This window comes from Pristis pectinata, chromosome 32 (assembly GCF_009764475.1).
Source record: "Pristis pectinata isolate sPriPec2 chromosome 32, sPriPec2.1.pri, whole genome shotgun sequence".
NCBI classification, from domain to species: Eukaryota; Metazoa; Chordata; class Chondrichthyes; order Rhinopristiformes; family Pristidae; genus Pristis; species Pristis pectinata.
Genome location: NC_067436.1, coordinates 21,669,082 through 21,692,701, shown reverse-complemented (window position 1 = coordinate 21,692,701; position 23,620 = coordinate 21,669,082). Strand labels below are relative to the sequence as shown.

The 23,620-nt window shown below is 41.8% G+C and overlaps 1 protein-coding gene across 1 annotated transcript in view; it reads left to right on the top strand.

The window, feature by feature from the left end:
* Nucleotides 1-6,883: 6,883 nt before the first annotated feature.
* The window catches only part of otud7a (OTU deubiquitinase 7A), a 183,858-nt gene continuing 167,121 nt past the window's right edge, over nt 6,884-23,620 (top strand). Inside the window, exon 1 of the mRNA XM_052042642.1 lies at nt 6,884-6,941. The gene's annotated coding sequence lies outside the window, so the exon portion shown is untranslated. The remainder of the gene's footprint in view (nt 6,942-23,620) is intronic.

Sequence of the window (23,620 nt, the reverse complement as noted above, 5' to 3'; positions counted from 1 at the left end):
CTGCCTTTTATCACTAAGCAAATTTTGGATCTTATTAGCCAGCTCCAGGAATTTCTCCTCCACAGTATTATTGCTAATCTGGTATGATGATCTATATGTAAACTTCTCCCTCAATGTCAGCAAACAAAGGAGCTGGTCTTTGATTTCAGGAAGTGGGGCAGAGTATGTGCCCCTGTCTGTATCAATGGTGCTGAGGTAGAAATGGTGGAGAGCTTCAAGTTCCTTGGTGTAAATATCACCAACAATTTGTCCTGGTCCAGCCAGATGGACGCTACAGCCAAAAAGCACACCAACACCTCTACCTCCTTAGAAGGCAAAGGAAATTCGGCACGTCCCCAAAGACTCTTACCAATTTTTATAAAGAAAGCATGTTATCCCAATGCATCACAGCTTGGGATGTTCTGCCTGACTGCAAGAAATTGCAGAGAGTTGTGAACACAACCCAGTCCATCAAGCAAACCTATCTCCCCTCCGTTGACTCTGTCTACACTTCCCGCTGCCTCAGGAAAGCAGTTAATGTTATCAAGGACCCCTCCCACCCCAGTCATTCTCTCTTCTCCAGTCTCCTGTCGGGCAGAAGATACAAAAGCCTGAGAGCACAAACCACCAGATTCAAAGCAGCATCTATCCCACTGTTATCAGGTTCTTGAACAGAACTCTCATATGCTGAAAGATGAACTCTTAAACTATTGATCTCCCAACCTACCTCGCTGTGGCCCTTGTACTTTACATGTCTAACTGCACTGCAATTTCTCTGTAACTGCAACACTATATTCTGCATTCTGTTTTCTTTTTACTACCTTGATGTAATTACATATGGAAGTTGTGTCTGGATGATACACAAAACATATTATTGAACATACCTTGGTACATGTGACAATAGTAAACCAATGCCAATAGCAATACCTTTTAACATATGTCTCTAATTTCCTGTTTAATTGATTTCTTACCTCACCAATACTCACTGCAGACAACACCCACCAAGAATTTCTGCCTTTTGGTGTTTCTTAGTTATACCCAAACAGCTTCGACATCATCATTTTCTGAGGCAACATCTTTCCATACCATTGCATTGATCTCCTCCTTTACCAAAACCCCACTCCATCCCTTTTCCATTTTGCCAGTCTTTCATAGATATTAAATGTTCCTGGATGTTCAGTTCCCAATGTTGGGTCACTCTTCGGCCATGCCCCTGTAATAGCAACAATATTGTAACCATTTTTTGATCAATCTTATCGTGAATGTTTTGAGTATTAAGGCACAATGTCTTTAGATGGTGTTGTGAGAAAAGGTTCTTTCGGGTCCCAAAGGTAGAGGACTCTGGACACAATCTTTGGATTTTGAAAAAAGAATTTATTCACAAAGACAAACGCGGGAACAGAATGAACGGGAATGGATGCACACTAGCACACAGGTGATCGCAGAACGTGAGGGAGTCGCAACAGGGGTGAAGTGCACGCACACACAGTGAACTAGTTACAAACAATCAGGGAAAATGCAATACGGTTCCTGAACCCCCTGACTCTGGACAAGCATTGGCTCTATGCTACCGGGAATCTACTTAGGACATTCCTAAACCCTTGTGGAAGTACACACTCTTACCAATGGTCCCTTTGGCGTGGTTTCGACTCCTGCAGCAATCAAAGAAGAGAAAGGGCCACGCACATGTGGCATTCTTTATAGTGCTGGAGAGCTGGGAGGAGCTAGCTCAGGTAATTCAACAGGTCCAATAGGTCATGGCCAGGTACAAAAGGTGTGTATGGGAACCAATGGCCAAGAGAGTGTATTAATGAGTGGGTGGAGCCAGACCTTGATTGACAGTGGTGTCATTTTCGACCAATACTCGATGGTGTCACATGACAGCCATGACCTTTCATACTACAGATGGTCTGGTCCACAAGTTAAAGTCCTAAATTGCGGCAAGACCAGAAAATTAGACAAATTGCAAAGGTTGATTGGGAGAAACTGTTGGCAGGTAAAGGGATGCTGGCAAGTGGGAAGCTTTTAAAAGTGGGATGGGGAAATTTCAGGGCCAGTATCTTCGTGCTAGAGTGAAGGGCAAGGCTGGCAGGATTTGGGAACCTTTGTTGATGAGTGATATTGAGGCTCTGGTCAAGAAAAAGGAGGCAATGTCTGTTGTAGGCAGTTGGGATCAAGTGAATCCCTTGAAGCACAAGGGATGTACGAGTACCTTAAGAGGGAAATCAGGAGTGCAAAAAGAGGACAGGAGATAGCTTTGGCAGATAAGATAAAGGAGAACCCTAAGAAATTCTATAAGTACATTCAGAGCAAAAGGGTACTTCAGAGAGAATAGGGCCACTTAAGGATCAATGTGGTCATTGATGTGTGGAGCCATAAGAAATGGGTAAGATGTTAAGTGAATACCTTGTATTTACTGTGGAGAAGGTCATGGAAGCTAGGGAATTCAGGAAAGTGATGTTTTGAAACATATCCACATTACAAAACACAAAGTGCTGGACGTCTTAAAAGCATGTAGAGGTGGATAAATCCCTGGGGTCTGATCAAGTACGTGCAAGGATATTGTGGGAACGTAGCAAGCAGTTGTTGCTGGGGCCCTGGCAGAAATATTTGTATCATCGTTAGCCACGAGTGAAGTACTGGAAGACTGGAGGGTGGTTAATTTTGTACCTATATTTAAGAAGGGCTTCAAGGACAAACTGGGGAATTATAGGCTGGGGAACCATAATCAGTGATGGTAAAGTTACTAGAGGAAGCTGAGACAGGATCGACCTGCATTTAGAAAGGCAAGGACTGATTATGGATTGTCAATATGGCTTTGTGCTCAGAAAACAGTGTTTCACAAATTTGATTTGAGATTTTGAAAAGGTGACCAAGCAGATTGATGAGATACATAGACTTTAGCAAGGTTTTTGACAGGGTCCCACGTGGTAGTTTGGTCCAGAAGGTTAGATCGTATAGTATCTGGGGTGAGCCAGCTAACTGGATAAAAAATTTGTGTGGTGGAAGGAATCAGGGGGTGGTAGTGGAGGGTTGTTTTTCCAGACTGGAGGCCTGTGACCAGCTGTGTACAGCAAGGATCGCTGCTGGGTCCACTGTTGTCTATTATCTCTATTGATTTCAATGAGAATGTTGTTGGTATGATTAGTAATGTTTGCAGATGACACCAAAATTGGTGGCATCTTGAACAGTGAAGAAGATTATCTAAGAGTACAACAGGATCTAGAATAATTGGAAAAGTAGGCCAAGGAATGGCAAATAGAATTTAATTCAGACAAGATAACCAAAAAGGGAGATAAGGGTAGGGCAATGGATGTTGTCAATTGGACTTTAGCGAGGCTTTCGACAAGGTCCTGTGTGGTATGTTGGTCTGGAAGGTTAAGTCCCATTGGATAGCTAGTTAAGTGTATTCAAAATTGGCTTGGAGGTGGTCAGCAGAGGGTGGTGGTTGAAGGTTGTTTCTCAGAATGGATGCTGGTGACTAGTGGTGTGCTGCAGGGGTGGGTGTTGGGACCCCTGTTATTTGTTATTTATATCAATGATTTGAATGCAAATGCACGAGGCTTGATCAGCAAGTTTGTGGATGATACTAAATTAGGAGGATGATCTTGGAGAGGATTATCGTAGATTACGGGGGGGGGGGGGTGGGAATCTCGATCAATTAGGGAAGTGGACCTAGGAGTGGCAAATGGATGTCAATACAGATAAGTGTGAGGTGACGCATTTTGGGAAGTCAAACCAGCGTAGGACTTCTACTATGAATGGTAGGGCACCAGGGAATGTAACAGAACAGGGGGACTGAGGAGTCCAAGTGCATCGTGGCATCACAGGTTGACAGGGTGGTGAAAAGGGTGTTTAGCATGCTGGGCTTCATCAGTCAGGGCATTGAGTATAGGATTTGGGACATGATGTTACAATTGAGAGAGTCGTTGGTGAGGCCACACTTGGAGTACTGTGTACAGTTTTAGTTGCCCTGTTATTGGAAAGATGTGGTTAAACTGGAAAGAGTGCAAAGAAGATTTATGAGGATGTTGCCAGGACTAGAAGGGCTGAGTTATAGGGAGAGGTTGGCCAGGCTAGGTCTTTATTCCTTGGAATGTAGGAGAATGAGGGGCGACCTTATGGAAGTGTTTAAAGTTATGCGTGGCATAGATCAGGTGGATGGTAAATTTTTTCTTTTCTTTTTCAATCTTTTTATTAGTTTTCAAATTAATACAGATTGGTATATAGCATCAATATTTATACATGTAATACAAAGAGATCACGATAACAATCATGGTATAGATAATCATAAAGAACAATAAAATATATTTAAAAAACTGTAGATCCAATGATTTCTTAGTAAATGAATATAATATAAAAGAAAGAAAAAGATTATATAAATTTTTTAAAAAACCCAAATCAATAAGAAAACTTGTAAACAATATAAACTAAACAAAAAAAATTTTCAAAAAAAACAAATAAAAAAAAGAAAAAAAAACCGGGCTAAAATTTCTCAGTAGAAACAGAGCAATATTATGTCATCAACTCCGTTCCTCCAAGTTGGAAAGTTATTGAAAGGTGATCTACATCATGTGAAAATATTGAATAAATGGACTCCAAATATCTTCAAATTTAAGTGAAGGATCGACAGTACCACTCCTAATTTTTTTCCAAGTTTAAACATGATATAGTTTGAGAAGTAAATTCTTTTCCCCAGGGTAGGGGAGTCCAAAACTAGGAGGCACAGATTTAGGGTGGTAGGGGAAAGATTTAAAAGGGACCTGAGGAGTAACTTTTTCATGCAGAGGGTGGTGAGTATTTGGAATGAGCTGCCAGTAGTTGTTGGGGCAGGTGCAAGAGTATCATTTAAGAACCATTGGATAGGTACATGGAGGGGCGGGGCTTGGAGGGATATGGGCTGAATACAGGAAATTGGGACTCGTTGGGTGGGCACTGTGGTCATCATGGACTGGTTGGGCTGAAGTGCCTGTGTCCGTGCTGTATTGCTCTATGACTCTTAGTGTGAAGTGTTGCATTGTGGTAGTTAGGCAGTTTCAAGTCCGAGGTGTCCATATCATAACCTACAGAGAGTGGTAAATGGGCTCATTGCATCCTTTCATCCAGTCCATCCTCACGGTGTGTTGCATCAGTATTGTCAAGGATGCCTGCCACTTTTCTTTTCTAGGAGAAGATGCAGGATCTTGAAAACCTGGATGATCAGAGTCGAGAACAGCTTCTTCCCCACTGCTATCAGACTTAGATAGAGTTGTACAGTATGGAAACAGACCCTTCAGCCCAACTAGTCTATGCCAACCAAGGTGCCCCATCCAAGCTAGTCCCATTTGCCAGCGTTTGGCCCAAAACCTTTCTAAACCTTTCCAATCCATTTACCTGTCCAACTGTCTTTTAAAAATTGTTATTGCACCTGTATCAACCACTTCCTCTAGCAGCTCATTCCAGAGGTACCACCCTTTGTGCAAAAAAAAGTTGCCCCTCAAGTTCCTGTTAAATCTTCTGAACCAATCACCTCTTTCACATCCCCTTCCCGGTGGTGCTGCCACATTCTCAAACCCTTAATTTTACCTTTTGTGTTACTGTCAATTTAGCATTTCTATTTGCTCTACTTCAGTTTGCACTACTATACTTTGTACCATTCTGTTATTTTGTGCTCATCACTGTATTTATTGTTCCCATGTATACTGTTTACTCTGTGAGCCTCATGCCAGCAAAGAAGTCCACTGCACATGACAATAAACTTATCTGAATCTGCACAGATACATGCTAGGGAACGTTTTGAGGGATTTGGGCCAAATGCAGGCTAGCTCAGGTAGGCAATTTGTTTGGCATGGATGAATTGGGCCAAAGGGCTGTTTCTGTGCTGTACAACTCTGTGACTTATCTTTTAACATTTATTAGCCCTCTTCTTTTCAATATGGCCCTATTTACCTGTTTTCCTTTTGCCATATTTACCTCTCTTTGTTTTCCAATTTTGCACCTTCCTGTTACCATCCCTGCTCAAGTTTCTCTCCTGCTACCAGTCTAGTTCAAATTCTTCTAGCAAGACAAGCAAACACCTGAGCAGCCCTTCAATTGGCAGCCCATCCTTTAAACATTCATTCCCTCCAGTATCAGCTCATATCTGGTGCTGTATCCCGTGAGCAAGATGCACTGCAGGAGCTTACCACGGCTTCTTCCACAGCACTTTCTAATCCATAACTGCTATTCCGAGAACGATGGTAACATGGTCATGAAAAAACTAGTTCCAAGTCGCACATTATTCTGATTTGGACAATTGCTTTCCCTCCATTGTCATTGGGTTTAAATCTTGCAACACCTTACCTACCAGCAATGTGGAAACACTTTCACTACAGTCACTACATCGGTTTATAAAAAGTCCACCAACATTGAAAGGGGAATAAACGCTGGCCTTACCAGTAACACCCATACACCAGTGGTGACGGTGCAATGTGAACTATGGGTTAGTAGATCAGGAGAAATAGTCTTGCTTATTGGAATGGAACATTTTAAATCAACACGAGACAGAACTGACTGTGCGACTGCACGAAGGAGCCACTCCGGCAACAACGTTCCAACGACACGGTCCCCTCCCCCCTCATCTCCACATGAGGTGATCTGCCCTGAACAATTGTTTCTCTCAGATAAATGGACCATGATTTCGAAGGTGCCAATTAGAAAGATGAACTCTTTTCAAATGAACAACCTGAAATAAAAAAAATCCTCCTCTCGCCTCCGCAACAGCGCCAAACAGCGCGCGCATGTGCTGACGCCCCACAGGGCGACCAACGGTCATCGATGCGCGCGCCGGTGACCGTGGAGGGGGGCGGGGATCGTCGGGCGCGCAGGCGTGGAATGAGGCGGCTGCGCACGCAGGCGGAGTGCGTCCTTGTGAGGGAGGCAGTATCTGAGGTGAAGAGTGGCTGGAGTGGTTCTTTAGTACAGTCTCACAGCGAAAGGTGACGGTAAGATCTCAGTTTTATTTGATGATTCAAGTCTGAATTTCAGTGTGTTGTTTTTGGCACTATTCTTGGTCAGGCGCAGTGAGGAAAAGTCAATTTATTTTAGCCACATTTTGTCTTGTTTTCATGGAAACAGGTCAGGTTTTTTTTTAGGCCACTTAGTTTATGTCTCTCGGGGATGTGCGGACAACCCCGGATACTGCAGCACTTTTAATACTTCTTTAAATATAATTATGCATTGTACCTTTTTCAATAAAATTTATTTTGAGAAACTCCCCTTTAGATAAAATGGCATATGCTGGTAGTTGTACGGAGAGGACAATTGAAGCACAATCGCCAGTAATTAAAATCTGAAGCCTGATGTCTTTACTGTGTATTGATGCAGAGGACGAGGCACTCGTCTTCATTGCTCTTTATTATAGTGTTGCCCTCTTAATTACCTTTCTTTTGTTGAGTGCCAAGCATTTAATTAGTGGCTTAGTATAAACGGGTTACTTTATTATATGAATTAAAAAAATTAATGGCGGTTCTGGCAATGTATATAATTTTGTTACTGGAAGTATTAGAATGACTGATGGATTTTCATTCAGGCGTAAACTAGCGGTTTTGCTGCAACGCCGATTAAGGCACTTATCAATGTTCTGGAGAGTGAAACCTTGATTTCAGCCTTCCAATTAATTGCACTTTAGAATATGTTAAAATTAATACCTGCAGAAACTCTGATTCAAATGCTTTTTCTTACATATGAGGGGAGAACAAAATGTATACAGTTTGATTTAATCTAAATTGTGATGAATTTCTTCAATTAAAATTATGGAAGAAAACTTACACAGATTGCATGTTGGTAGTCCAATAAAATGTGGATCTTTAACAATAAAAATAATCCTGAGTGTAAAAACATCATTGCAGAATCAAGTAAAGCATTCAACCAGACAAACTTTACAGCTTGCCTTCTATTACAGTATTATTAATCTATGTATTAGACCCTTCCAGAATGTGTTTCTTGACTGGAGTACCTAATCTCTTAATCTGGCAACCTCTTCTATTTGATTAAATGATTGTGACCTTGCATACATTATTGATGTGTATTTCCTACTTTGTGGGATGTTTTACGACTTGTAGCATTGTGGAAACAGCTTTCAGGCAAATGGTTTGTTCAGGCTGCAAATGTTTGGAAAATGTTGCCATCTGGATCATCGATAAGCATATGATGAAACAATTTTATAGCATGTGTTATTGTATTAAGCTTGTATTACATCTATTATTGCAAAATTGTGTGCTATATTCTAAAATTGTTTCTTTTTTAATAAGAGGGCAGTTAATTTTAAAAAGGCAAGTAAAACTGAGGGGTTTGTGTGCTGAGATGCTTATGAATAGTTTTAATGTTATCAGTTTTATAAATGGAGTTTGGTATTCTTGGAAATGTAGGTATTAATATACGTATGCTGTTAAATACAGTTTGAAAGCTTTTGCTGTTCATGTACACTTTAAAGACAACAGATTGCTTGGCTAATTGATTAATATTAGTAGATTAGGAATATATTTGCTCCATAAGAGATTTGAGTTTATATTGTAATAAGCTTGTCATTAGGTCTAATAATATAACACTTAATAATGCTGGTGATTGGAAAACCTGTTTGATTATTTTCCTTTTTTTTGTCACAAGATTTGTGTTTCTCAAACCAAACATATCCAGTGCTAGGATGCAAACATTTAGAGAGGGGACAAAATAATTTCACAGTTAGTGATGAAAGTGTGAGGGATGGCTCATGGAATTACCTCATTTTGCTCATTTCATGGTTTAAAAAAATATTTGTATTGCATTAATGATTATGGCGATAACATGTTATGCTGCCTCTTCATGCATTTTATGCTCATACTCTTTACATAGAAGAACCATAGAACACTACAGCACAGAAAACAGGACATTTGGTCCTTCTCGTCTGTGCTGAAACGGTGTTCCGATAGTCCCATTTACCTGCACTCAGTCCATAACCTTCCAGACCTCTTCTGTCCATGTATCTAACCAATTTATTCTTAAAACTCAAGAGTGAGCCCGCATTTACTACATCAGATGGCAGCCTGTTCCATACTCCCACCAATCTTTGAGTGAAGAAGTTCCCCCCAATGTTCCCCCTAAACTTTTCCCCTTTCACCCTAAAGCCATGTCCTCTCGTACTTATTTCTCTTAATCTAGGTGGAAAGAGCCTGCTCGTGTTAACTGTCTATACCCTTCATAATTTTGTCAACCTCTATCAAATCTCCCCTCATTATTCTGCGCTCCAAGGAATAAAGTCCTAACCTGTTCAATCTTTCCCTGTTACTCAACTCCTGAAGACCTGGCAACGTTCTGGTAAATCTCCTCTGCACTCCTTCAATCTTACAGATATCCTTCCTATAGTTAGGTGACCAGAACTGCACACAATACTCCAAATGTGGCCTCACCAATGTCTTGTACAACCTCACCATAACATCCCAACTGCTATACTCAATACTTCGATTTATGAATGCCAGGATGCCAAAAGCCTTCCTTACAACCCTGTCTACCTGCGACGCCACTTTCAGGGAATTATGTATCTGAACTCCCAGATCCCTTTGTTCCTCTGCACTCCTCAGTGCCCTACCATTTACTGTGCATGTCCTACCTTGATTTGTCCTTCCAAAATGCAACACCTTATACTTGTCTGCATTAAGTTCCATCTGCCATTTTCTGGCCCATTCTTCCAGTTGGTTGAGATCCCTCTGCAAGCTTTGAAAGCCTTCCTTGCTGTCCATTACGCCTTCAGTCTTAGCATCATCAGCAAACTTGCTGATCCAATTTACCACATTATCATCTAGATCATTGATATAGACAACAAACAACAATGGATCCAGCACAGATCCCTGAGGCACACACTTGTCACAGGCCTCCAGTCTGAGAAACAATCATCCACTACCACGCTCTGTCTTCTCCCACACAGCTGATTTCGAATCCAGTTTACAACCTCTCCATGGAAACCTAGTGTCTGACCCTTCTGAACTAACCTCCCATGTGGGACCTTGTCAAAGGCCTTACTAAAGTCCGTGTAGGCAACATCCACAGCCTTTCCTTCATCTACTTTCTTGGTTACCTCCTCGAAAAACTCTATAAGATTTGTTAAACATGATCTACTACACACAAAACCATGCTGACTACCCTTAATCAGCCCTTGACTGTCCAAATACTTGGATATCCGATCTCTCAGAACACCTTTCAATAATTTACCCACTACTGATGTCAGGCTCACTGGCCTGTAATTACCTGGTTTACTTTTAGATCCTTTTTTTAAACAACGCAACAACATGAGCTACCCTCTGGCACCGCACCCGTGGCTAAGGACATTTTAAATATATCTGCCAGGGCCCCTGCAATCTCTACACTAGTCTCTCCTAATGTGCGAGGAAATATCTTATCAGGCCGGGGGGATTTATCTACCTTTATTCACTGTAAAGCAGTAAGCACCTCCTCCATGACACTATTGCTTGTTTCCCTTCCTTCCATATCCACTATGCCAGTTTCCTGAGTAAATACTGATGCAAAAACACTGTTTACGATCTCCCCCATCTCCTGAGGCTCCACGCATAGACGACCACTCTGATCTTCTAGGGGACCAATTTTGTCCCTTACTATCCTTTTAATATACTTGTAGAAACCCTTCAGGTTTACCTTCACATTATCTGCCAAAGCAACCTCGTATCTTCTTTTTGCCTTCCTGATTTCCTTTTTTTTAGTATTTTCTTACTTTTACTATACTCTTCAAGTACCTCATTTGTTCCTAGTTCCCTATACACCTCTTTTTCTTAACCAGATTGCCAATATCCCTTTAAAACCAAGGTTCCCTATGACGTAATGTAACATTTCATGGTTATTTTCAACTCTGTTTTTAATGTCAGACCATAGCTTAAATTATGGTTCCTGTAATTAAAGTAGTATACTTCTGAACCTTTTTCATTTGACTATTATGGGCTAAAATGCCAATCATAGATTTACGGGATGATTGCATTAATTTGCTGGAGCTGCCATTTTTAATTTTTGAGCAGAGGGGAAGACGACTGCCAGCACACTTTTGGTGGGTCTTCTAAAATGGAGACATTATTTACTTTGGTACAGCATTTGAATTGTGCATTTTGGTGAGAGATAATTGCTCAGAGGAAAGACTTAAAAAGTAGAATTGTTTCAAAACTATACAGATTAAAGAAAGGTTAGATTTAGGAAGGATAATCTAATAGACAACTAAATAGGTCCCATTAATTTTTAAAATTGCAGTGAAATGTTGTTTCATTAAACCTTGTGTTGACAATCGCACAGTAAATAGCAGCCAGTGTGGAATCAACTGAGAGAATATATTGGTGACTAAACTTGGTTTCTTGGAGAAGCTGATGGTAAACTTCACCTGGCAAGACTAGCATTTTTCGTTAGTTCCATCACATTGCAATTAATTGACTGAAGGGAGCACTCTGGGTCCAGTGACCATTATGGAGTAGTGTTGGAGAAAGATAGGACGGGTGCACAGGTTAAGGTCCTAAACTGGGGCAGGGCCAATTTTGGAGGCATTAGCTGGGATCTTGCAGAGGTTGATAGGGTGAGACTGTTTGCTGGTAAAGGGATGACTGGCCAGTGGGAGGCATTTAAGAGTGTAATATTAAGAGTTCAGGAGCAGCATGTTTCTGTTAAGGGCGACGCTGGCAAGTTGAGGGAACCCTGGGTGACGAGAGCGATTGAGGCTCCGGTCAGGAAAAAGGAGGGTTCAGGCAGTTGGGAACAAGCAAATCTCTCTGACTATAGAAGTGTAGGAGTACAATAAAGAGGGAAATCGGGAGGGCAAAAAGATAATGAGATGAATCTGGCAGGCAGGATTAAGGAAAATCCCAAGAGATTCTACAGGTACATTGAGAGTAAAAGGGTGGTAACAGAGAGAATAGGTCCCTTTAAAGATCAATATGGCCTATCTCTGGAGCCACAGGAGATGGGAGAGATTTTTAATGTTTATTTCTCCAGCTTTTACTGTGCAGAAAACAATGGATGCAAAATAAATGAATGATGGTGTCTTGGACCACAAAGGAATTACCAGGGAAGGAGGTATTGGCAACCTTAAAGCACATCAAGATGGATAAATCCCCATGGCCTGACCGAGTGCATCCTCAGGAGGCTAGGGAAGAAATTACAGATGCCCTTGCAGAAATATTTGCTTCATCTTTAGCCACTAGTGAAGTTCCAGGAGACTAGAGGGTTGCTCATGTTGTGTTATTTATAAAAGGTAGCAAAGACAAGCCAGGGAAGTGCAAGCTGAGTCAGACATCAGTGGTGGGTAAGTTACTGTAAGGGATTCTAAGGGACAGGATCTATCAGCATTTGGATAGGCAAGATCTAATTTAGGGATGGTTAGCATGGCATTGTGTGTGGGGAAATGGTGTCTGACAAATCTTAGTTTTTTTAAAGATGTAACCAAGAGGATAGATGAGGATAGGGCATTGGATGTCGTCTTTCTGGACTTCTGCAAGGCCTTTGACAAGGCCCTGCATGTCAGGCTACTCTGAAAGGTTAGATTGTGTGGGACCCAGGGGGAGAGAGCTAATAGGATTTGTAATTGGCTTGATGGTAGGAAGCACAGAGTGATGGTCAAAAGTTGTTTCTTGGACTGGAGGCTTGTGACCAGTGGTGTGTCATGGGTCGGTGCCAAGACCTTTGTTTGCTATTTATATAAACCATTTGGATGTGAACGTACAAGGCATGGTTAGTAAATTTGCCGATGATACTAAAATAGGTGGTATTGTAGACAGTGAAGAAGGTTGATCAGCTAGGTAAGTGGGCTGAAGCTTGGCAAATTGCCTTCAAATGGGTAAGTGCGAAGTGTTGCATTTTGGGAAGTCAAACCAGGATAAGACATGTACAGTGAATGGTCAGGTCCTGGGGAATGTTGTGGAACAGAGGGACCAAGGAGTACAAGCACATAGTTCGCTGAAAGCAGCATCACAAGAAGACGGTAGTGAAGCACGTTGGCCTACATCAGTCAGAACATTGAGAAGAGGAGTTGGGACATTATGTTGCAGTTGAAAAGATGTTGGTGGGACCGCACTTGGAGTACTGTGCACAGGTTTGGTTGCTCTGTTGTAGGAAAGACATGATTAAACTGGACAAAGTACAGAGAAAATTTTTGAGGTTGCTGCAGGACTTGGGTTTGAGTTATAGGGAGAGTTTTGGCAGGCTAGGACTTTATTCCATGGAACATAGAAGATTGAAGGGTGACCTGAAAAAAGATGTATAATATCATGAAGGGCATAGATAGGGTGAATGCATACAGTCCCTTTCCCAGGGTAGGGGAACTGAAAACAAGAGGGCATGGGTTTAAGGTGAGAAATGAAACATTCAAAAGGGATGTGAGGGGCAACTTTACGCAGTGGGTGGTGAATACATGGAATGAGCTACCAGAGAATGTGTTGAGGCAGGTACAATATGATATTTAAAAGATATTTGCATAAGTATATGGATAGGAGGGATTTAGAAGGATTTGGGCCAAATGCAGGCAAAAGGGACTAGCTCGTTGGCACCATGGTTGGCATGGACAAGTTGGGCTGAAGGGTCTGTTTCCATGCTATATGACCCTAAAGACAAATGTTGGTCTCACCACTGTCTTGAACTGCTACAATCTTTCTGGGGAAGGTACTCCCATACTGTTGGGAAGGGAGTTCCAGTGACACTGAAGGGGGTGGCGTTATATTTTCTCGTGAGGATGGTGTGTGATTTGGAACATAGAACAGTATAGCTCAGGAACAGGCCCTTTGGCCCACGATGTCTGTGCTAAGCATGATGCTGAATTAAATCTCCTCTGCCTGTACATCAATATCCCTCCATTCCCTGCATATTCATGTGTCCATCTAACAGCCTCTTAAATGCCACTGTTGTATCTGCTTCCACCACTACCCCGGCAGTCTGTTCCAGGCACCTGCCAGTTTCTGTGTAACAAAAAAAATCTTGCCCTCCACATCTCCTTTAAACTCCCCCCCCCCCCCCTCACCTTAAATGCATGTCCTCTAGTACTTGTCATTTCTATATTGGGGGAAAAAGATTGACAGTCTACCCTATCTATGCCCCTCATAATTTTATAAATTTCCATCAGGTCTCCTCTCAGCCTCCAGCACTCCAGAGAAAACAACATGTTTGTTCAACTTCTCCTTGTAGTTCATACCCTCTAATCCAGACAGCATCCTGGTAGACCTCTTCCACATCCTTATTCAAAGCCTCCACATCGCCCCCTACAATGGGGAAACCACAGTATTGGAGGGGGGCATTCAGATGGTGTCATTCCTTGTGTCTGAAGCCCTTGGCTTCTCAGGTGGCAGATTTGGGAGGTAATTGAAGTAGACCAGGTGAGTAACACCGTGTAGCTACTGTGCTAGAGGAATTGAAAGTTCAGGTGGTTGCTTTGTCTGGATGGTGTTGAACTTGAATGTTGTTGGAGCTGTTGTTGAAGGTGAATGTTGTCCAGGCAAGTGGCAAGTATCACACTCCCGACTTGCCTTGTCAATGGTGTCAGGCGGTGTCACGTGCTGAAGGATACTTCAACACTGACTTGCTCTTGTAGTCATGGTATTTATGTAGCTGGCAAGTTTGAGCTCCTTGTTAATAGAACATTGAACAGTACAGCACAGTAAGGGCCCTTCAGCCCACGATGTTGTGCCGACTGATTTGAAGCCATTCCATAATCTAACCCTTCCCTCCTATACAGCCCATAACCCTTCATTTTTCTTACATCTGTGTGCCCATCTAAGAGCCTTTTCAATGTCCCTATTGTATCAGCCTCTACCACCACCCCTGGCAGTGCGTTCCAGGCACATACCACTCTCTGTGTGGGGGAAAACCTACCTCTGACATCTCCCCTAAACTTCCCTCCTCTCACCTTAAAGGTGAGGAATAACTTTTGTTTTGTTCAGTTTAAGAGAAATAAAAACTGTTTCATTTCAGCATTGCTTGGAAGAAAATGAATGCCATTGCCAAATGGCATAGACAATAACCTGGCAATTCTTTATGCAGTAAAATGTTCCAGGTCCTACCACAGTGTTATCAGTTTGATGATTACTGTTGATCAAAATGTAATTATTCAGAGTATTTTTGATGGGAGAGAGGTGGAGAACAGAGGGATTTACGAAGTGAGCTCAAGCTTAGACTATTCACAACATGACTGAGGTGGTGGAGTGATGAAAGTTGGAAGGGCCCAAGAAGCCACAATTGGAGGACTGGAGGATTGGGGTGGGAAGGTGAATGGGGTTGGACTGATGAAAGATTTGAAGGACTTCATAGTGACATGGGGCAGGCAGCAAAGGATTTCAGTTTAAGAATAAGAATTTTAAAATAGGGGCATTTCTGGAGCAGAAGTCATTGAGGTTTGTGAACACTGGAGTGATGAGATGGACATAGCAGCATTTTTAATGAGCTATAATTTATGTAGGGTGGAAGATGGGAATTTCACTGAAACCCATCTTGCTTATTTTGTTAAATGTTGAATTTGGGCCTGTTGAATGGTGCAGTGAGTTACTTTACGGAGGTACATTTTCAGTAGTTGTTTTACACAAAGTGGTTGCTATCTGGAACGTGCTGCCAGAGAAAGTGGTGGAATCAGGTACAATTACTATGTTTAAGCAGCACTTGGACAGACACTTGAATAGGCAAGGCATCGAAGAATACTGTCCCAATGGAGGCAAGTGGGGTTAGTGTTGGTGGGCAGCAAGTTTGGCACAGACATGATGGGGCGAAGGGCCTATTTCTCTGTTATACGACTCTACACCTCTGACTCAGTGTAGTACAGTTGAAATAAAAATTCTTGTAAGCTTAATAGTGACCCCCAGAATTTTGATGGTGGGATCTTGTACAAATATACAACATTCTTATGGGGTTTGCCAGGCTAGATGTGCTTGGCTGTGATGTCTAGAATTGGGCCTCACAGAATAAGAGGTCAGTTATTTATGGCAGAATGAAAAATTTCCTCAACCAGAGAATAGTGAGTTTTTGGAACTCTCCCAAGAAGATGAGGTTTGGTGGCTGAGTATTTTCAAGGCAGAGACTAATGGATATTTGGATATTAAGAGATTGGGGATTGAGCAAAAAGTGACACTGAGGTGAAAGATCAGTGAAGACCTTACAATGTTGGAGCAAGCATGAGGGGCTGAATCACTTCCTATTTCTAAGTTCTTCTGACTCTGTAATGGTAATGCCCGCAAGGTGGTTAGACCTTCTCTTGCTGAAGAGGGTCACTGCATGGAACTTGAGTGGGAAATAATATCTGTTCTACATCATCCCCTGCTTGAATGTTGTATAGGACTTGCTGCATACAGGTATGGACTAGTTCATTTTCTGAGTTGTAAATGGACTTCAATGTTGTCCAATCATTGAGAAATTCCTTGCTTCAAAACTGATGATGCAAGAAAGGTTATTGATGAAGCAGCTGAAGATGGCCAGGCCAAGTATATTGCTTGAGGACCCTTTGTGCTAGGGGTGAGGAAATTGAACTTCAGCAACCACAACCATTCACTTAAGATCTTCCACTCACTGAAGATCTTCCTTGATATTTGGGTCAGTCATTCCTCCCTCTAGAATTCAGCTTTTTGGTCTACATCTGAACCAAGTTTGTGATGAGGTCTGAGGCAGAACTCAGTTCAGTATAAGTGAACAGGTTATTTTTAAGTAGGTGTTACTGGATTAGCACAGTTGATGACATCTTCCATCACTTTGAGAGTAGACTGGGCAGTAGTTAGTCAGATTGTATTTATCCTATTGTTTGTGAACAGGTCATACCTGGGAAATTTTCCGCATTGTTGGGTAAATGGCAGTGTCATAACCATCCTTGAACAACTTGGGTAGAAAAACTAGTGTGGAAATTCCAATGCACAAGAATGCAAGAGGCTACAGAGAATGGTGGACTCAGCCAGTTCCATCAAGGGTACAGTTCTCCCCACCAGTGAGGACATGTATAAGAGACTATGTCTCAGCAAGGTGGCATCCATCATCATTGGAACCACACCTCCAAGCTCAACAATGGCTTCTTTCCCACTGCCGTCAGGTTCTTGAACTGACCTGAAAAACCTGACACTGCCTTGGACTTTTTTCTCTCTTTCATTCTTGCACGAGTGCTGTTGCCATTGTTGTTTATGTTGCATACATGTAAGTTGTGTATAATTTATGTTAACTTATGTTTGTCCTTATCTTGTAATGTACTGTGCTGCTGCTGCAAAAAGCTAATTTCCATGGCATTTATACCTTGTGTATGTATTACCTCTGACAACTAGAGGTGCAGCTAGTTCTGGAGTGCAGCTGGGATGCTGCCTGGTCTGATTGCCTTTGCTGTATTCAGTGCTCTTGGCTGTTCCTTTATCGTATGGAGCGAATTGAATTGGCTGAAGACTGGTTTCTGTGATGGTGAGAATTTTAGGAAGAAGTTGGTTCTTGTCACAGACTGAAATTGACATCTTTGTCCTCGAAGACTTGGCTGGCACTCCTTTAGTGATAGGCATTGAAGTTCTTGAGAAAAGATATACTGGCTTTGGAGGTGGTGCAGAGGAGGTTCGCCAGGTTGATTCCGGAGATGAGGAGGTTAGCCTATGAGGAGAGATTGAGTCGCCTAGGACTGTAATCGCTGGAATTCAGAAGAATGAGAGGGGATCTTATAGAAACGTATAAAATTATGAAAAGGATAAATAAGACAGGCAGAAAAGTTGTTTCCGCTGGTAGGTGAGACCAGAACATAGCCTCAAGATTCAGGGGAATAGACTTAGGATGGAGATGACGAGAAACTGTTTTTCCCAGGGAAGCAGTAGAGGCTACCTCGTTAAATATATTTAAGAAACAGTTATTTTTGCATTGTTGGGAAATTAAGGCTAATGGGGAAAAGGCAGGTGGGTAGAGCTGAGTCCATGGAGAGATCAGCCATGATCTTATTGAATGGCGGAGCAGGGTCAACAGGCCAGATGTCTTACTCCTGCTCCTATTTCTTATGCTCCCCACCCAGAGAATATTCTGGTCCCTTGCTATATTCAGTGCTTCCTTGTATGGTTCAACATGGAGGACTAATTCATCACCTAAGGGAGTGATTAAGAGGTTTACCTGATCATTTTTTGACCTGATACCATAAGACTTGATGGGATTTTGAGTCATGGTTGAGAATTCCCAGGGCTGCTCTGTGCTGCCTCATCTGATGAGTTTGTCCTGCATGTTCCATGGATTGTTATGTCTGGCACAATGTCTGTCAGGTTTGGATCTGTGAGGATATCTATGTTAGGCTTTTTCTTGACTTGCCTTTGGGACATCTCTCTCAATTTAGACACCACCCAGGTTCATGAGGAGGACTTTGCAAGGTTGACTGGCCCGAGAGTGACTTCTGTGGCTGAGTTCTGTGCCTAGGTCTATGCTGGGTGGTGTTTCCAGCTTTATTATTTCTATTTCCATGTGGCAGTAATTATGCATGCATGTACCTTGCTAGGCCATTTCAAAGGACATTTGCAGTTAACCGCATAACGATGGAATACCCTCCCTGAAGGATATCAGTGAATTGGACAATGAAATGAATTGAAAATACTGCTGCTGCAGTGGGATTTCATCTTGCATCTCTGGATTGTCAGTCCAGGCTTATTAATTTCAGTAATTACACTACTGCACCACACCATCATTGTTCTACTTCCAAAGGCATCCATTGAGGTACCATGTGAAAGAAAATTGGCTGAAATTGAAACTGTAGGGTAAAGGTGAGGTAAAGAATAGTTCTTTGAGTTAAGTTGGGTTGTGGAGTACCAAATGAAAGCTCCAAGGATCAGTATTAGGACCTCTAATTCCAATTTAAATTAATGATTTGAAATTAGAAAATCAATACAAATCATCAATGTAATAGAATTGAAGGATGCAATCTTTAAAAGTGGACAGAACAATGGCAGGTGAAATTTAATGCAAACAACTCTGAAGTACATTGAGGCAACAAGATGGGTAAATCTGGTTTTAACTTCTGGTATTTACCTAATCACATGTTTACAATGGACATTTTATCTTAATCTTTATAGTGACAATACAACCTGAGTTTCTTCAATATTCTTGTGCATGAACAGACTGCTTGATAAGCCCACAACTTCTCTTGGCATTCTACAAAGGAATATGTTTTTTCTCCATATTTCTATGGGGGAGGGAAAACAAAATATAGGAGCAAGTATAATTAGAAGCATAATCAGATGCTGCTTGGTTGCCGTCGTCTTCCCTTTCAAATGTAGCATCAACCTCTCATCAAGTGAAAATATTAGAGCCAATGTCCTTAAACTATTACCCCATCTCCAACCTCCCTCTGTCTGCACTTCTTGTGCCTCAGTAAAGCAGCCAGCATAATCAAAGATCCCACTCCCCTCTCCCATTGGGTAGAGATACACGAGCCTGAAAGCATGTCCCACCAGGCTCAAGGACAGCTTCTATCCCCCTGTTATAAGAATATTGAATGGTTCCCTAGTACGATAAGATGGACTCTTGACCTCACAATCTACTTCATTGTGACCTTGCATCTTAATTTCTACCTGCACTGTTACACTTTATTTTGCATTCTATTATTGGTTTACCTCGTACTAACTCAATGCACTGTTGTGATGAATTGATCTGTCAGGATGGTTGTGCAAGACAAGTTTTTCACTGTACCCTGATTTGACAATAATAAAGCAATATTTTACCACCTCAGAATTATTGCTTCAAGTTCTTTGATTAATAGTTTTTATCTCATTTAAATGCTGGCTGCAGGAACCCCATCTGAAGAGGTGCCACGTTTGGACATAATTTCCAGCTGAAGTACCCTTGAGACTGCAATATGACTATATGAGACTGCAAGTCTTACCATATCTTTCCTGCTTTAGATAATTATAATTGCAAGATTTTTGGCATAGTTTAATTCATCCACCCATGGGATTTGAAGCTTCTCTGCTAAAGCATCCAATTCATTCTGAAATGACTTCTTAGTATTTGCCTTTACTCCATATGGGAATCCATTCTGTGCGGTAATCCTTGTTTGTGCTTGTAACAAGTTCTAAAACTCAGTTTGAGTCCACGTACCTGTGTTACTCTCAGAAGTTTGAATTTTTGGGTATACCTTTTCAAATGATTTGTTCTTTTATACAGCTGTCCAAGGTTAAAGTACCCAACTATTTCCAGTCTTTCCTTCCTGATGATCAGCATAATGATTTTCTTCTGAAAAGAAGAATCCTCTGATTCTTTTGTGTTGGGTTGAATGTCTATGTGCTAATTAGGGTCGTCTGCAGTTTAATCACCATCTCCCTTGACTCGTTTGTTATTTATTCACCACTTTGGCTGTATAATTGTGTATTTTCTTTCTTTTTTGGTCCGCTTTGGGTGGGTATCTGGGCGAAATCTCTGAGTAGCTTAAATTTTCATGCAGGTTGTCTGACAATGACAACAGAGTGTGTATTTATATCATGTTTAACATTGAAAGCTGTCTTGATAGCCAAGGTGGGAGATGTTAGTCACATCTGAAATCTCGGTCAAACATGTAGCTTTTTTTGGGAGAGTCTGGAGGGGAGGGAGAGATTGAAAGGTTTAGAAAGAGAATCTTATAACTCAAGTTTAGCAGAAAGCAAGACTAGTGGCCAGAGTTGTACAGCACAGAAATGGGCTCTTTGGCCCAACTCGTCTATGCTGACCGTGATGCCTGTCTATGCTAATCCCTTTTGCCTACATCCCTGTATCCCTCTACTTTCCTATCCAAGAACCTGTCCAAATGAGTTTGAAATGTTGTAATTGTATTTGCCTCTGCATCTACCACTTCCTCTGGCAGCTCATTCCATTAAACCATCACCCTCTGTGTGGGGGAGGGGTGGGAAACTTGCCTCTCAATCTCCTTAAGTTTCTCCCTTAACTTGAAACCCCCATGTAAAAGACTGACTATCCTCATTAGTTTATGTCTATAAAGGGTTACCCCTCAGCCTCCTACGGTCCAGTGAGAATAAGCCCAGCCTATTAAATATTTATTTTTAACCACTTCAGGCAACATTCTGGTGAATTTCTTCTGTACCATTTCTGATGCTACCACATCCTTCCTGTGCATGCATAAGATCCAAAACCAGAGCATTGTAGAGTTTTTGGAATGCTGTGAGGCTCAAGGTAGTTAATGGGCTTGAAGTACAGTATTGTAGGTGGAAGCCTATTTGATCGTTACACAGTGGTGATGGATGAAAGAGTGGTGCTAAATATTTGGAAGATGTTTTGTTTAAGCTTGATGACAAGTTGTTTACAAGGTTGTTAGGGTATTTGTATTTAAAAGGCACTGAAAACATGGGTTTTAGAAACAAATGGGCAGATGCAGAAATGAGTAATTACACAAATTTGGAAATAAATGGTCTTTGGGATGGAAGCCATATGGAGTTGCAAGCTCAGTTTAAGGACACAAAGTTTGTGAGCATCTTGTTACAGTTTGAGATCAGAAGCCAGGGAGGAGGAAGCCATTGGTGGTTTGGGAACGTAGTTTTTGGTGATGGTTGAAGACAGTGGTTTTAATCTACCCAAAGGTTAATTATTAGAATCTGTGGCTTATCCTGACCGAGATATCTGTTCAGCTCTGTGACAACACACAGGGAATGTGATGGCAGAGAAGTGTTGTGGCACTGAGGTAATAATGTAGATGTGATTTTTTTAATTGACAGATTTGAGGGAATAAAGCACAAAATAAGCAAGTATATCAACAAGGCCTGACTTTTTTTTTGCACAGCTCCCTCGTAGAATCCAAAGAGTTGTCCAGCATAGAAATGGGCCCTTCAGCCCACCACATCTTTGCTGACCATCACGCCCATCTATACTAATCCCATTTCCCTGCATTAATTCCATATCCCTCTATTCCTAGTTCATTCTGGATACCAAATATTTGTGTGAAAAATTTACTTCTCAGTTCCCCTTTAAATCTCCTTCCTCTCACCTTAAATTTATGCCCTCTAGTTTTAGACACCCTACCATAGGGCAGAAAGCCAGCCTCTGTTTCCCATCTATACTTGTCATTTTCCTCTTATCATGTCACCTCTCAGCCTCCCTTTGCTCCATGGAAGACAGACTCCTCTTATCCAATCTCTCTTTGTAACTCAAGCCCTCTAATCCAGGCAACATCCTTGTAAATCTTTTATGTACCACTCCAGGTTTATCAAATTTTTCCTGTAGTGTGGTGACCATAAATGTACACAATACTCCGTGCAGCCTAACTGATATTTTCTGCAACTGTAACATGGCGTCCCAACTTGGTGCCTCAGCTGATGAAGGCAAACATGCCATATACCTTCCTTAGCACCCTGTCTGCCTGTGTTGTCACTTTCAGAGAACCATGTACCCCAAAGGTCTCTGTTCAACAACACTCCTCAGTCCTGCCATTCACTGCATACGTCTTGCCCTGGACGAAGTTCCCAAAATGCATCACTTTGCACTTGTCAAAGTTCAATTCCATCTGTCATTGCTTTGCCTACTTTCCTAGTTGTCACCTGAGACAACCTTCGTCATTGTCTGCTATATAACCAATTTTGGTGTAATCTGCAAACTTATTAATCATGCCAACCACACTCTTATCAAATCATTAATGTATGACAAACAACAGAGGGCCCAGCACAGATCTCTGCAGCACACCACTGGTCACAGGTTGCAAAATCTGAAAAAGAACCATCCACTACCACTCTCTGCCTCCCTACTGCAAGCCAATTTTATATCCAGTTGGAGTCATGAGACTGCAGATGCTGGAATCTGAAGCAAAAGAACTGCTGGAGGAATTGAGGGTCGAGCAGCATCTGTGTGGGGGTGGGGAAGAATGGTAACATTTCAGGTCAAAACCCTGCATCAATACCTCCCAGAAGTTTGTTTTTATCCTGTTCACCCTGGATCTCATGTGTTCTAACCTTCTGTACCACCCTATCACATGGGACCTTGTTAAAAGTCTTGCTGAAGTCCACATGGACAACATCTTCTGTCCTGCTCTCTTCTATCCTCTTGGTCATCTCTTCAAAAAAAACTCAATCAAATTTGTGAGCCATGATTTCCCATGCACAAATCCATGCTGACTATCCCTTATCAGTCCTTGCCTTTGCAAATGCAAATAAATACTCTCTCAGAATCCCTTCCAATAACTCCCACTACTGATGTAAGGTGCACCAGCCTCTCATTCCTTCCTTATCCCAGTTGCCCTTCTCAGACAAAGACTCAACATTATTTACCCTCCAGTCTTCTGGTACTTCACGTGGTTCCAGCAGACTCTTCCCTTGCCTTCCATAACATCTGTGGATATGCTTAGTCAGGCCCCGGGAATTTATCCACCTTTATGAATTTTAGGACCTCTAACACCACCCCTTCATAATGTTGAATAGCTCCAGAATATCACAGTTCCCTCCCCTGAACTAGCCTTCTTACCCTTCTCTATGGTAAATACAGACAAAATATTCATTTAAGTTCTACTTCCCATGGCTCCTCACAGAGATGGCCACATTGATCCTTGAGAGGACCTACGCTCTCTCTCTCTAGCTTCCCTTTCACTCTTAATATACTTGGAGGATCTTTTAGGATTCTCCCTTATCTCCCAGGGATATCTCGTGGCCCCATTTTGCCTTCCTAATTTTCTTCTTGAGTGTATTCCTACATGCCTTGTTCTCCTCAAGAGACTCACTTGATC